We start from the raw sequence: 15,581 nt of genomic DNA on the forward strand, positions 1-15,581 counted from the left end.
CATGTGCACTCCCTACTGGGAACTTGGTCCACAACCCAGGCATGTGCCCTGATGGGGAATCCAGCTGACGACCCTTTGGTTCGCAGGATGGCGCTCAATCCACTGAGCCACACCAGCCAGGGCTGTTTTGTTGTTTTAAGTTATAAGTCTTTAACACCCTTAGTTAAAATTATTCTTAGCTGTTTTATTTTCAGATGTTATTTTAAATGCAGTCGTTTTTTTAATTTCTTTTTTGGTTTGTTCATTGCAAATGGAAACACCACTGAGTTGTATATGTTGATCTTGTATCCTATAACTTGGTTCGATTCATTTATTAGCTTAGTAGTTTATTTGTGGATTCTTCAGTATGCTCTAGGATCATATCATGTGCAACTAGTAGTAGTGATACTTCTTCCTTTCCATTATGAAATTTTAAAATTCTTTTTCTTATCTAATTGCTCTAAGACTTCCAGTACAGTGTTAAATATTATTGGGCCTCCTTTTCTTGCTCCTGATCTTAGAGGCAGAACTTTTATTTTAGTCTTTTATCATTGAGTAGGATGTTAGCTGTGGGCTTTTCATGAATTCCTTTTATTTTGTTAAGGAAGCTTCCTCAATTCCTAATTTTCTGAGTGTTTTCATGGTGTTTTTAGTGTGGAAGGGCATTTTGTTTTGTCAGATATTTTTTTGTGTGTGTGTGTCTTTCTTAAAATAATGTGATTTTTTTTTCTTCATTCTTATAATATGGTTTATTACACTGATGATACTATGTCGAACCATCCCTGCACTCCAGGGATAAATCTCAGTTTGTCATGCTGTATCATCCTTTTAATATACTGTTGTGTTTGGTTTGCTAATATTTTGTTGAGTTTTGCATGTATATTTGTAAAGACTACTGGCCTATGATTTTTTTTTCTTTCTTATATCTTGGTCTAGCTTTGGTATCAGGGTGATGTTACTCTAATAGAATGTGTTAGGAAGCATTAATTACTTTTGTAATTTTTGGAAGAGTTTGATAATATTAGTCTTAATTATTTTTAAAATTTTTGGTAGAATTCACTGATGAAGCCATCTGGACCTGGACTTAACTTTATTTGGAGGATTTTGATTATTGATTTCTTGTTATAGGTGTGTTGAAATTTCCTTTTTCTTCTTGAGTTAGTATAGAAAATTTCTGTGTTTTTAGGAATTTGTTCTTTTCATTTAGATTATCTAATTCATTGTACAGTTGTTCATAGTCTTCTCTTATAGTCCCTTTATTTTCTCTGAGATTGGTAGTAATGCCCTCACATTCATTTTTGATTTTAGTTATTTGCATTTGTCCATTTTTTAAAAATCGAGCAAAGATTTTTACTTTTGTGGTTTCTTTTTAAAGACTAACTTTTGGTGTCATTGATTCTGTTTTTCTATTCTCAATTTCATAATCTATTCCCTAGTCTTTATTATTTCTTTCTTTTTGCTGGCTTTGGGTTTAAATTGCTCTCCTTATTTTATTTCTTTAAGATATAAAGTTAGATTATTGATTTGAGATAGTTTTTCTTTTTTAGTATAGGCATTTACAGTTATAAATTACCTTCTGAGCTCTGCTTTTGCTGTATACCAAGGTTTTGGTAAGCTATATTTTTATTTTCATTGGTCTCAAGTTATTTTCTATTTTTTTGTGTGAATTATTCTTGACCTATTTCTTGGATAAGGGAGGCTTATGTTGCTAATTTTCCAGTTTTCTTTTAGTTTATTGACTTCTAATTTCATTCCATTGTGGTCAGAGAAAATACATTGTAGATTTCAGTCTTTAAATTTATTGAGGATTATTTGTGCCTAGCATAGTCTATCCTGGAGAATATTCTATGTGTATTTGAAAAGAGTGTGTGTTCTGCCTCCTGTGGTGAGTGTTTTATATATGTATGTTCAACTTGACTTACAGTGTTCAGATCCTCATTTTCCTTACTGATCTTTCATCTAGATGTTCCGGCCACTGTTGAAATGGGGTTTTGTAGTCACCAACTGTTATGCAACTGTATCTGTTTCCTTTAAGCTGTCAGTGTTTGCCTATGTATTTTGGAGCTTCTTTGCCTGCTTATAATCATCTTTTTGATAAATTAAGCCTCTTAATATAAGTTATCCTTTGTAATAATTTTTTACTTAAAATCTATTTTGTCTGTTTTTCATATTGCTACTTCAGCTCTCTTTTGGTTACTATATGAATGTAATAGCCTTTTCTATACTTCCAAGCTATTAGTGTCTTTGAATCTATAGTGAGTCTGTAAGAAGCATATAGTTGAATCATATTTTTAATTCATTTTGCCAGTCTTTGCCTTCTAATTGGTGAGTTTAAGCCTTTTCCATTTTAATCATTAACTAATAAGAATTTCTGCCATTTTGCTATTGTTTATGGTCACTCAAGTCCATGTTTTATTGTCTTCATGGTCAACCAGTAACCTGGCATTTCTTGAGTTTATGGATCCAATAAAGGGGGGAAAAAAAGTGTTCTGTGTCTTAAATTTTTTTGAGAGATGCTGTCCAGGAAGCTACTTCAGTTTAATAGGGTTGAAATAGTCGCCAGCCTCCGTGCTATTCTCTTAGTGACCTGTTAGGCAGATCAACATACAATCCCAATTTTTGAGAGACTGTGTTCCTGTTGACCACCCTGGCACCAGTAAGCTGCGGCAGGAATGCATGTTGCCATATCAAGAGGTGCCTGCCTGCAGGCTGGTGGATGGGGGGATGGTAGCTATTACACAAAGTGCAGAAATTCATGACAGTTAAGTAGCTTCTTCTTTAAGCACTCTTGTGGACACTGCATGTGTCCAGAGTTATGAAATAGTTGATTGTAATCATTCCTGGCAACTCAATTATTTTTTCCAGTGGAAGGAACAATTTTTGGAGATTCTCTGTCATTTTCTGTAACGTCAGCTCAGCCTTAACTTCTACATATTGACATTTTATCTAAACAGTTTGCTGGCCTAAAATCTATAAATGAACCTTGATAATTGAAGTGAATTTTAAGCTTAAGTATAAGTGAAAATATAACAACTTATGAAGCTATATTGGCTGATTTAATAATTTAAATTTAATTTTGGCCACTATTGGTTTGAAATAATTTTAACAAGTAGTGATTTTTATTTTTAAAAATGAATGTAAAAGGATAACCAAGTTGGGTTTGAAACAATAATTAAAATCTAATTTAATCTAGTTAAACTGCGGAGGCAAAGAAATAGCTCTACCTATTTTATGATACTAATTAGTAGGCTTCTTTTGAAGTTTTAATGGGTAAAAAGAATGGATTTGTAAAATGATTCTCCCAAAAGTAATAGCTACCTTTTATTGAGTGATTGCTGTATTCCTTGAACACTGAAAGATGCATTGGATGATCTATTTGTAAGGTATTTTCTTTATCTTTTCAGTTGAGAATACTGATGTTCAGAAAGTCAAGTATATTTACATTGGGGGAGGACTATCAGCTATTAAGTGGCAGAGATAGGAAGCAAGTTCAGGTCTTTCTGGCTCTTTGTACTTCTGAGTGTTTTTGATTGTAGGATACACAATGACTTCTACAACTTATCTAAAAAGGTAGAATGAGCACTAATGTCTCAGTAGAGACAATTTTCTTATGATGAGATATTGGGTACTGGCATGGTTCTTCCTTTGTAAGATTTTTAGATATCTGTATACAAAGCTAGAGACACTTGAGGACAGAACAATTGTGGTTGTGTGCCTACTAGTGGTTACCATTTAATCAAGATCTAAAAAGTTCAAGGACAACAACCAGTTTTTACAGAAAGTATATTTTAAAAAAATTTTTTATTGTTATTCAATTACAGTTGTCTGCCTTTTCTCCAAATCCCTCTACCCCACCCACCTCCCTCCCCACCTCCACCCTCCCCCTTGATTTTGTACATGTGTCCTTTATAGTAGTTCCTGTAATCCCCTCTCCCCACTGTCCCCTCCCCACTCCTCTCTGGTTATTTTTAGATTGTTCTTAACTTCAGTGTTTCTGGTTATATTTTCTTTGCTTTTTTTCTTCTGTTGATTATGTTCCAGTTAAAGGTGAGATCATATGGTATCTGTCCCTCACTGCCTGGCTTATTTCACTTAGCATAATGCTCTCCAGTCCCATTCATGCTGTTGCAAAGGGTATAAGCTCCTTCTTTCTGCTGCATAGAATTCCATTGTGTGAGTGAATGTGCCATAGTTTTTAGATCCACTCATTTGCTGATGGGCACTTAGGTTGCTTCCAGTACTTGGCTATTGTAAATTGTGCTGCTATGAACATTGGGGTGCATAGATTCTTTTGGATTGGTGTTTCGGGGTTCTTAGGGTATAATCCCAGCAGCGGAATTGCTGGGTCAAAGGGCAGTTCCATTTTTAGTTTTGTTAGGTAATTCCATACTGTTTCCCACAGTGGCCTCACCAGTCTGCATTCCCACCAACAGTGCATTAGGGTTCCCTTTTCTCTGCATCCTCTCCAACATTTGTTTGTTGATTTGTTTATGTTGGACACTCTGACTGGTGTGAGATGGTACCTCACTGTGGTTTTAATTTGCATCTTTCTGATGGCTAGTGATGCTGAGCATCTTTTCATATGTCTCTGGGCCCTCTGTATGTCTTCCTTGGAGAAGTGTCTGTTCAAGTCCTTTGCCCATTTTTTAATTGGGTTGTTTGTCTTTCTGGAGTGGAGTTGTGTGAGTTCTTTATATATTTTGGAGATCAGGCCCTTGTCTGAGGTATCATTGGCAAATATGTTTTTCCATACTATTGGTTCTCTTTGTATTTTAATGCTATTTTCTTTATCCATGCATAAGCTTTTTATTTTGATGAGGTCCCATTTGTTTATTCTTTCCTTTATGTCCCTTGCTTTAGGGGACATGTCTGTGAGGATGTTGCTGCATGGAATGTCTGAGATTTTCCTGCCAGTGTTTTCCTCTAGGACTTTTATGGTGTTACGGCTTATATTTAAGTCTTTTATCTACTTTGAATTTATTTTTGTGTATGGTGTAAGTTGGTGATTGAGTTTCATTTTTTTGCACATAGCTATCCAGATCTCCCAACACCATTTGTTGAAGAGGCTATTTTTGCTCCATTTTATGTTCCTGCCTCCTTTGTCAAATATTAATTGACCATAAAGACCTGGGTTTATTTCTGGGCGCTCTGTTCTGTTCCATTGGTTTATGTGCCTGTTTTTATGCCAATACCAGGCTGTCTTGATTACAGTGGCCTGGTAATACAGTTTGATATCAGGTATTGTGATCCCGCCTGCTTTGTTCTTCTTTCTCAAAATTGCTGCAGCTATTTGGGGTCGTTTATGGTTCCATATGAATTTCTGAAATGTTCATTTTTTTTTATTGTTATTCAATTACAGTTGTATGCCTTTTCTCCCCATCCCTCCACCCCACCCCAGGTGAACCCACCTCCCTCCCCCACCTCCACCCTCCCCCTTGGTTTTATCCATGTGTCCTTTATAGTAGTTCCTGAAATGTTCATTCTATATCTGTGAAATATGTCATGGGTACTTTAATATGTATTGCATTGAATCTATAAATCGCTTTGGGTAGTATGGCCATTTTGATGATGTTAATTCTTCCAATCCATGAGCATGGTACATGCTTCCATTTGTGTCTTCCTTATTTTCTTTCTTCAGTGTTGTGTAGTTTTCTGAGTACAGGTCTTTTACCTCCTTGGTTAGGTTTATTCCTAGGCACTTTATTTTTCTTGTTGCTATCTCAAATAGGATTTTTTCCCCTGATTTCTGTTTCTGTTGTTTCATTGTTGGTATACAGGAATGCCTTTGATTTCTTAGTATTGACTTTGTATCCAGCTGTTTTGCCAAATTCATTTATTAGGTCAAGTAGTTTTTTGTGGAGTCTATAGGATTTTCCATGTACACTATCATGTCATCTGCAAACAGTGACAGTTTCATTTCCTCCTTTCCAATTTGGATGCCTTTTATTTCTTTTTCTTGTCTGATTGCTGTGGCTAGGACTTCCAATACTATGTTGAATAGGAGTGGTGAGACAGGGTATCCTTGTCTTGTTCCTGATCTTAGTGGGAGAGCTCTAAGTTTTTGTCCATTGAGTATGATGTTGGCTGTAGGTCTCTCATATATGGCCTTTATTATGTTGAGGAATGCTCCCTCTCTTCCCACTTTGCTGAGTGTTTTGATCATAAATGGGTGCTGTACCTTATCAAGTGCTTTTTCTACATCCATTGATATGATCATGTGATTTTTGTCTTTGCTGTTGTTTATGTGATATATTATGTTTATTGATTTGCTAATATTGTACCATCCTTGCATCCTTGGGATGAATCACGCTTGGTCATGGTGTATGATCTTTTTAATGTATTGCTGCATGCAGTTTGCCAATATTTTGTTGAGAATTTTAGCATGTATGTTCATCAGCGATATTGGCCTGAATTTTTCTTTCTTCGTTGTGTCTTTATCTGTTTTTGGCATTAGGATGATGCTGGTTTCATAAAAAGAGTTGGGGAGTCTTCCATTATTTTGGATTTTTTCAAATAGTCTGTGAAGGATAGTGGTTAGCTCTTCCTTAAATGCTTTGTAGAATTCTCCTGTGAAACCTGGTCCAGGGCTTTTGTGTGTTGGGAGTTTTTTGATTACTGCTTCAATTTTGTCTGTTGTTATTGGTCTGTTCAGGTTTTCTGTTTCCTCTTCATTCAGTTTTGGAAGATTATATTTTTCTAGAAATGTGTCCATTTCACCTAGGTTTTCAAATTTCTTGGCATACAGTTCTTCGTAGTAATTTCTTACAATCCTTTGTATTTCTGTGGTATCAGTTGTAATCTCTCCTCTTTCATTTCTAATTGTGTTTATTTGGATCCTCTCTCTTTTTTTCTTGATGAGCCTACTTAAAGGCTTGTCGATTTTGTTGATCTTTTCAAAGAACCAGCTCTTGGATTCATTGATCCTTAGAATTGTGCTTTTAGTCTCTATGTCATTTAACTCTGCTCTGATCTTGGTTATTTCCTTCCTTCTACTTGCTCTGGGCCGTCTTTGTTGTTCCTCAAGTTCTTGTTAGGTGTAGGGTTAGGTTGTTCGTTTGAAATGTTTCTATCTTTTTAAGGTAGGCCTGTATTGCTATGAACTTCCCTCTCAGGACTGCCTTTGCTGTGTCCCATAGGTTTTGGGTTGTGAGTTTGTTTTCATTTTTTTCCAAAAAGTTATTGATTTCTTTCCTAATCTCGTTCTTGACCCATTCATTGTTTAATAGCATGCTATTCAGTCTCCATGATTTTGAGTGTTTTGGGTTCTTTCCTTTGGGGTTGGTTTCTAGTTTCAGTCCCAGTGGTCAGAGAAAATGCTTGATATGATTTCAATTTTCTTGAATTTGTTGAGGCTTGCTTTGTGTCCTGTCATGTGGTCTATCTTTGAAAATGTTCCATGTACACTTGAAAGAATGTGTATTTTGCTTCTTTGGGATGAAAAGCTCTCTATATATATCTGTTAAGTCCATTTCATCTAGGGTATTGTTAAGTGACACAATATCCTTGTTGATACTTTGTTTGGAAGATCTGTCCATTTTTGACAGTGAGGTGTTACAAAGTCTCTTAGTATAATTGTGTTGCTAATTGTCAATATTTTTCTTGAAGTCCTCCAAGATTTTCTTTATGTATTTGGGTGGTCCTATGTTGGGTGTATATATATTTACAATGTTTATGTCTTCTTGGTGGATTCTTTCTTTGAGTATTATGAAGTGACCTTCTGGGTCTCTCTTTATGGCCCTTCTTTTGAAGTCTGTTTCGTCTGATATGAGTATTGCTACCCCTGCTTTTTTTTCCCCTGTCCATTTGCTTGGAAAATTTGTGTCCAGCCCTTCACTTTCAGTCTGTTCAGGTCTTTTGTCCTGAGGTGGGTCTCTTGTAGGCAGCATGTGTGGGTCATGTTTTCTTACCCATTCAGCTATTCTATGTCTTTTGATTGGAGCATTTAATCCATTTACGTTTAAGGTTATTGTTGATAGGTAGTTATTCATTGCCATTATTTCCTACCTGTGTTCCTCTGTCTTTCTCTTTTCCTTCCTTTCCTTAAAGCAGTCCCTTTAGCATCTCTTGCAGAGCTAGTTTGGTGGAGGTGTATTCTTTTAGACTTCTTTTGTCTGGGAAGCTCTTTATTTGGCCTTTTATCTTGATGAGAGCCTTGCTGGGTAAAGTAGCCTTGGTTGCAGGCCTCTGGTTCTCATTACTTGGAATATTTTTTGCCATTCTCTTCTGGCTTGGAGTGTTTCCATTGAGAAGTCAGTTGCTAACCTTATTGGGGCTCCCTTGTATGTTACTTCCTGTTTCTCCCTTGCTGCCTTTAAGATCCTCTCTTTGACATTTTGAATTTTGACATTTTAATTATGATGTGTCTTGTAGTGGGCCTCTTTGGGTTCTTCTGCTTGGGACTCTCTGTGTTTCCTGGATTTGTGTGACTTTTTCTCTTATCAGATTAGGGAAATCTTCCATCATTACTTTTTCAAACAGGTTTTCTATCCCTTGCTCTTCTTCTTCTACTTCTGGTATCCCTATTATACGGATATTATTACGTTTCATGTTGTCCTGCATTTCCCTTAATCCCTCTTCATTCTTTCTGATCCTCTTTTCCTTTTCTTGCTCTTTCTGGGTGTTTTTTTCTACTTTGTCCTCCAGCTTGCTGATCCGATCCTCTGCTTCAAGTCTGCTTTTGATTCCTTCTACTGTGTTCTTCAGTTTAGAAATTGTATTCTTCATTTCCTCTTGGCCGTTGTTGATAGTTTCTATTTCCTTTTTCATGTTGATATAGTTTGCAGTGAGTTCATTGTAGTTTCCCTGTAGTTTCTGGTAGTTCTCTTTGAGCTCAGAGATTTCAGTGAGCTTCCTGATAACCATTGCTTTGAGCTCAGTATCTGATAGTTGACTTGCCTCTATTTCATTTAGCATTCTTTCTGAGGCTTCCTCCTTTCCTTTCATTTGGGGATTGTTTCTTTGTCTTCCCATTGTTTGTGAGACTCTTCTTTTTAGCCTCTGCTTCTTAAATTGATCTGTTCTGACTCCCTGGGTTTATGGTAATGAACTTCTATGGTAGAATGCCAATGGGATTCAGTGGTGCTGTCTCAATCTCCTGAGCTCACTGGTCTTGAGCTGACGTTTATGGGTCTAACAGGGTCTAAGTCTGGTCTTTTCAGAGCTCCAGGTTTTATTGTCTCACCTTCTGATCTTTCAATGTCCTCTATCTTTGGTCTCTGATCTTCATATATGCTGGAATACCGGTGGCTGTTCCCTCTGTTCCTCAGATTAGCTAGGTGTTTCACTGGTGCCGAGGGGAAGTGGAGTCCGCTCCCACCTATCTCACCGCCATCTTTCTATTCCCAAAAGTCTATTTTAGTATAATACTTCTCAGACAATTAGGTGTTTTAAAAATAATATATTTAAAAGTTTTTGAAGATGCAGTAACTCAAGATAGGGATTGTTACATGTACTTAAAGTATTTGAGAAAACAAATTTATCTACTTTTATTCTCGAGAGACTTAGTGTTAATATCTTGCTCATAATCCCGTTATAAATAACAGGAAGGTTCATATATTTTGTAACTAGAAGGGATTTTTGAAATAATTAAGTCCTGTGTATTCATTTAACAGGTGAGTAAATCTAATTTGAAAGTTGCTGAGGTTAAAAACCACTTTAGTGATTCTTTTTCTTTGTCTTAAAGTTTTAAGTGCTTAATTGCTGAAGATTAGGAATGAAGGATAGCGTGAGCATCCAGAAATCATTTTCTATAAATGCCCATTCTAGGTAAAACTCAATGGAGAGGAGGAAACACTTTGGGAGGTATGCCAAAAAGGAGAGGAACTGGAGGGACATTGTCACATTATAGATATATGGAAAATCATAGCATATCAAAGAAAGGGAGAATGAACAGTTCTTTTACAATAATAGGACAACTTTGTATTCTAAAGTAAATTTATAGGCATTTAGCAGGCAAGAGGAAGAGTGGAGGTAAAGCAGAGTAGAGTTTGTTGCCCCGAAATATACCTCTGTGGGATGTTAATATTTTTAAGCTGGTTATTTTTAAAGCCCAGAAGGCTCAGGAAGGACCTTTGACCTTACCCTGTCTAAAAGAATTTAAGGTAGAAGAGCCAGTTCCAGGAAGGAGCTATCACTGTAGATAACTATAGTATAATATGAACTAGGTATTGTAGACAGGAGAAGCCTAGCAAGATCCATTTGATCAAAGTCCTCTCTGTGTTATACTGTCTCTGCATGGCCCAGCAAACATGTTTATCAAATGTTTACTTTTGTATCTTCATGTGAATTGCCTTTCTCCAACTTTGAAGTCCCAAACCACTATAACCTCTTCTCTTTAGCACATGATAGCAATTAAGCCCCAATTGCCTGATTTGTCCTGGGGCCTCATATGCTTATGTAAACCTTGTACATACGTTTGTATTTAAACCTGGTTATTTTTTTCCTGTTAATCTGTCTCATGTCTATTTAATTCTTAGGCCAGCCAGAGGAACCTAGAAGGGTGAGTAAAATTTCTTCCTCCCCTATAGATGGATGTAACATGGTAACAGGCATAAAATTTTTGAAATAGTCATATGTAGAAATGATGTGACTACTTGGTAGCATCCTTTTTATTAGGAATATTCAAACTTACTGCTATTAACTTTTTACTGGTTCCTCTGAAAATATTTCTTTTAGAAAAAGTTGAATGTGAGAGACTTAAAAATTGTGAATTGCAAGCTGTAGTAGTCATTTTGTACATTTTAATTTAGTGGTTGTCAATCTAATGACAGTATTATATTACATAAAAATTGTGGAAGGAGGTTTTTTTTGGAAAGCATGTATTATCCATTTATGTTTCCCTCTGGTAAAACAGAATGTGTAAATTTAAGGTCAGAGTAAAGAGGAAGATACTATTTATATTTTGAAAAATACTACCCAGGTGATTATTCTGTATCAGTTCCCTGCCTACTTTACAAAACAGAGTGTAAAAAGAAAGAAATTCAAACTAAAATCTTTTGTCAAAGACAGGGACATAATTTAACGGGAGTCTTGTTGATCAAGAGAGCTTTAAAGTAAGGAGTTTTAAGATGTTTACTTAAAACTGAAACTGGATTGATACTTTGATGCAGAGGAAGGCTTAATCAAATTATGTTTAGAAAAAACATAGAAGGAGTCAGAGGTGAATCACAGACAAATGAAATTGGGGTAACGAACTATAAATGTTAGCAGTATTAAGAATGACCTTTTAATTTAAACTTTTTAAAGTTAAAATCAATGCAGCAAATGTGACAAGTTCCATTCTAGATAAATCAGTGAACAAAGAAACAAAGATCCCTGTCCTAATGGAAGTTACAGCGTTTCAGTTTGGGGAGGGGGGCACAGTAAGTAAATGAAATGGCAAATGAGAAGTACTGTTGCAAAAGAAAAAAGTTGAGTAAGGTAAGGTGAGGGAGAGTGTTGGGAGGCCAAAGGCTGCAAATTTTATTATGATTAGAATAGTAAGGAAAAACTTACTGAGAACTGAAAACCTAAAGCCGGGGTGTCCAACCCGTGGCCTGCATGCAGCCTAGGATGGCTACAAATGTGGCCCAATATAAAATCATAAATTTACTTAAAACATTATGAGGTTTTTTTGTGATTACATATCACAATGTATTTAATGTGTGGTCTAAGACAACTCTCCTTCTTCCATTGTGACCCGGAGACACCAAAAGGTTGGACCACCCCTGAAGCATTAATTATCTAATGTAAATACACATATGGTGATGGGGAAAGCGAGCTTTGCAGATAACCTGGGGTGACGTCAGTTCAGGGAGCTACACAATACAAACCAGGAATTTGTGAAAGATTTCTAGGCTAAAGATATAAAAATGTGATCATTATTTTAGATGATATTTAAAACTATAAGACTAAATGCAGTCATCCACAGGGGCTGAGTACAGATATTGATGGGAACAGAATGATACCACCCCAAAATATGCCTGTGGCATATTGATTTTTTTAAGCCTTTTTTTTTTTTTAAATTTTACTTACATTTTTGAGAGAAGTGAAGGGATGGAGAAAGGGAGAGAGAGGCAGTGATGGGTGAGAGAAACATCTATCGGTTGCCTCTTGTGTCCCCAGCTGGGGGGACCTGGCCCACAACCCAGGTATGCACCCTGACCAGGAATCGAACTGGGGACCTTTTGGTTCACAGGCTGATTCTCAACCCACTGAGACACACCAGCCAGGACTAAACTGGTTATTTTAAAGAAACAGAGGCCCTGGCTGATGTAGCTCAGTGGATTGAATGCTGGCCTGTGAACCAAGGGGTCACTGATTCAGTTTCCAGTCAGGGCACATGCCTGGGTTTGTGGCCAGATCCCCAGTTGGGGGCGCGTGAGAGGCAACCACACATTGATGTTTTTATCTCATGCCTCTTTCTCCCTCCCTTCCTCTCTCTAAAAGTAAATAAATAAAATCTTTTAACAAATAAAAAAAATAAACAGGCGATACTGATGCTCTGAAAACTGAGAAGTTAACCTTTTGTAAGAAATATTTATATTTATAATGAAAACCTTCATTTGTAAGGGTGCCTCCCTCTCTGTACCAGGAAGAGAAGGATGATTCTAAATCTGTAGAAAGTTTTTAATAATGGAGAAGTCAGTGATTTAAATTTGTGTAACAACCTTACCCTTTTTTACTGTGCTTCTTCAGATAACCCCCATAACTGACTCTTCACCTCCAACATCCTTTTTTCCCTTTAGCTGAAGATGGTGTTTATTTGGTGACTTAGGCCACTTCTGGAAGTTTTTCAGTTTTCCTTGGTTTCTTCCGTGGATACAAGAGGTATATATGTTAATAAACTTCTGTTTATTTTTTTTCCTATCAATCTGCTATTAATTTTGTTGTTAGGGTAGCCAAAGAACCTAGCAGTGAAGAAAGGAAACGTTTTACTTCTCTGTAATGCAGAAGAGCACCATGGATTATTTTGCGGGAGTATGTATTCTAGTTGTTAGGGGTTGGGGAGGAGAGAAGGATCCAGTAAAGTTGGTACCAGCAAAGGACAGCTAGAAGAGTATGGAGTTCTGGAAGCCAGCAGAGGTTTTCAATTTTGACTGTGCTGCTGATAGTCAACCTAAGATGAAGACTGAGTATTAATCATTGGGTTTAGAAACAGTGAGTTAATAGTGATCTTGATTAGCTGTTTTGGTGGCATAGTCGAGGGGGCGGTCCTTATAGGAGTGGGTTTAAGAGAGAATGGAATAGAGATGTTAGAAATAGCAATGTAGACAGTTTTTTGAGGCATTTCGTTGCAAACAGTGAAGAAACAGTGTCTACAGTAGAAAATGGACTCTAGAGAAGATTTTTAAAAGAAACTGAAAAAAAACTTTTTGTCATTGGCAGACCTCACATACAACATTGTTGTCATAAGATTATAATAGATTGTAAACAAAAAGTTTGTTTGCTCTGTTGAAAGAAAAAGCTGGACCTGATCAGGATGCTGAATTTATTATACTACTACTAGCTCTTGGTGGTTTAAGTAGAGGAGGAGTGTGGGTGCTGTCCACCCACCCTGTGTCTGTCTAAGGATACACCTAGAGTTTGCCAGTGTTGGGGAGGAAGGGAACCTGGAGCCTGCCCACGCCCACCCCTGCACATGCACACATACTCACACTCATGTGCACAGACTCACTTCCCTTCCCTCAGTTTCTCTTTATCTCTTTCCTCCCAGTCTCACTCTCCTTCTCTTCACTGTTCTTCTCTCCCTATTTCTCCTTCTCAAGTTTTATCTGTCTGGATCTCTCTTAATCTCTGCCCTCCCCTTCTCTCCTCCCTTTCATCTCCCTCCCTCCCTTCTCCTGATAGTGATACCTTCCTCCAAGGTTGCATCTCTTCACAGCCCTCCCTAAGCACTCAACCCCTAACGTGTTGTGTGCACATATACACACAGATGTTATCTTTATGCCTTACTTTTACTGTCCTTTTTTACATATGTTTAGATAAATAAATAATACTGTGTTACAATTGTCTACAGTATTCAGTACAGTAACATGCCTGGGAGTAATAGGCTATACCATATAGCCTAGGTGTGTAGTAGGCTATGGTCTGTATAAGTACAGTCTGTGATGTTGCACAGTGAAGAAATCACCTATCAACATTTCTCAGAACATGTCCCTGTCCTTAAGTGGCACATGACTTTATATAAGATAGAATATGAGAATTCCCATTTGTCTTTTTTCCTAGGATGTAACTATTGTTAATAGTTTTCTCTGTATGCTTCATGCCCTTTTTCCTAGCTACTATACTTAACAGATATATACTCATACATGTGCAGTTGACCCTTGAACCACTCACTCAGTGGCTTAGGGTATCTAACTCCTGTGCAGTTAAAATCCTCTTAAAACTACAGCTGACCCTTGGTGTATATGGATTCCTAACTGTGGAGTTGACCCTTGAAAAATGCAGGTTTGAAATGCAGTCACTTGTTGAGGGTGCGCTGCATATAAGTGACTTGTGTTGTTCAAGCCTGTGATGTTCAAAGGTCACCTGTATATAATTAAGAGCAAAATATAACTGGGCTGTGTGGGATTGAATAGTGATCACCCAAAAATATGTCCAACTCCTAACCTCTGGAACCTGTGAATGTAACTTTTGGAGAAAGGGTCTTTGCAGATATAATTCAGGATCTCAAGGTAAGGTCAGCTTGGGTTAAGGTGGGCAATAAATTTAATGGCAGTGTCCTTGGAAGAGAGGATAAAATGCAGAGAAGCAGTCTATGTGAAGACAACAGACATGGGGAGGTGATGTGAAATTGGAGGCAGAGACTGAAGTTAAGCAGTCTATAAGCCAAGGGACACTTGGAGTCAACAGAAACTGGAAGAGGCAAGGAAGGATTTTTCTCTATAGCCTTGAGGGAGGGTGTAGGGCCCTGCCTACACTTAGATTTTGGAATTCTGTCCCCAAGAAATTGCGAAGAATAAATTTCTGCTAAAAGCCACCAAATTTGTGATGATTTGTTATGGCAGCCCAAGGAAACTAATATAGGCTAATACTGTATATCTTGTTCTACAGCTTTTAACTTTTTACTGTAAATATCTTTTGTGTTACTGCATATGGTTGGATTTTGTTCTTTTATAACAACTGCTTTGTGTTTCCACAGGGTGAATCTGCTATGTGTGGTATATCTATGCATGGTGTAGTATGTACATTTAGTTTATTTCTAAATGTTGCTCAAGTACATTTATGTTAAGTTTCTAGATTTGCCAAATAAGCCTTTTTAAAATACTGTTTTTCTTTTTATTGCCAGCAATGAACATTATAAATCTTTAATTTCTTTTACATGTTGGGTGAAAAATGGTATATCACTACTCTGCTTTACTTTTCTCTACTTGCTAGTGAAATTAAATGTTTTGTCATGCTTGGCCATTTGTAAAGCCTCCTAAAAATGAAACTCAAAAAAGCCACTTTAAATATGCTTTTAAGAGACAAGTGTGTAATTTTCTTTGTAGTTCTGTTATCTCCTTTTATTAATAAAAGTTAAGAATAAATTTAATTGAAGGAGTTCAAGATCAGCCTCCCCCCCAACCAGATGTGCCATTTTCACATGTGAATCATTGTGAGTTGAAGGAAAATCAAGACCC

At 36.9% G+C, this 15,581-nt stretch overlaps 2 protein-coding genes across 6 annotated transcripts in view; one reads left to right on the forward strand and one right to left on the reverse strand.

Annotated features, from left to right (window-relative positions):
• The window catches only part of NCK1 (NCK adaptor protein 1), a 553,292-nt gene that overhangs the window by 102,853 nt on the left and 434,858 nt on the right, over window positions 1-15,581 (reverse strand). The window lies entirely within an intron of this gene.
• STAG1 (STAG1 cohesin complex component) overlaps window positions 1-15,581 on the forward strand; it is a 389,253-nt gene that overhangs the window by 30,810 nt on the left and 342,862 nt on the right. Inside the window, exons 2-3 of one of the 3 annotated variants that reach the window (XM_053929346.2) lie at window positions 10,455-10,477; window positions 12,705-12,786. The exons of the other annotated variants lie outside the window; for them this stretch is intronic. The gene's annotated coding sequence lies outside the window, so the exon portion shown is untranslated. The remainder of the gene's footprint in view (window positions 1-10,454; window positions 10,478-12,704; window positions 12,787-15,581) is intronic. 3 annotated transcript variants of the gene reach the window in all.

This window comes from Desmodus rotundus, chromosome 8, assembly GCF_022682495.2.
Source record: "Desmodus rotundus isolate HL8 chromosome 8, HLdesRot8A.1, whole genome shotgun sequence".
In the NCBI taxonomy this organism is placed as follows: Eukaryota; Metazoa; Chordata; class Mammalia; order Chiroptera; family Phyllostomidae; genus Desmodus; species Desmodus rotundus.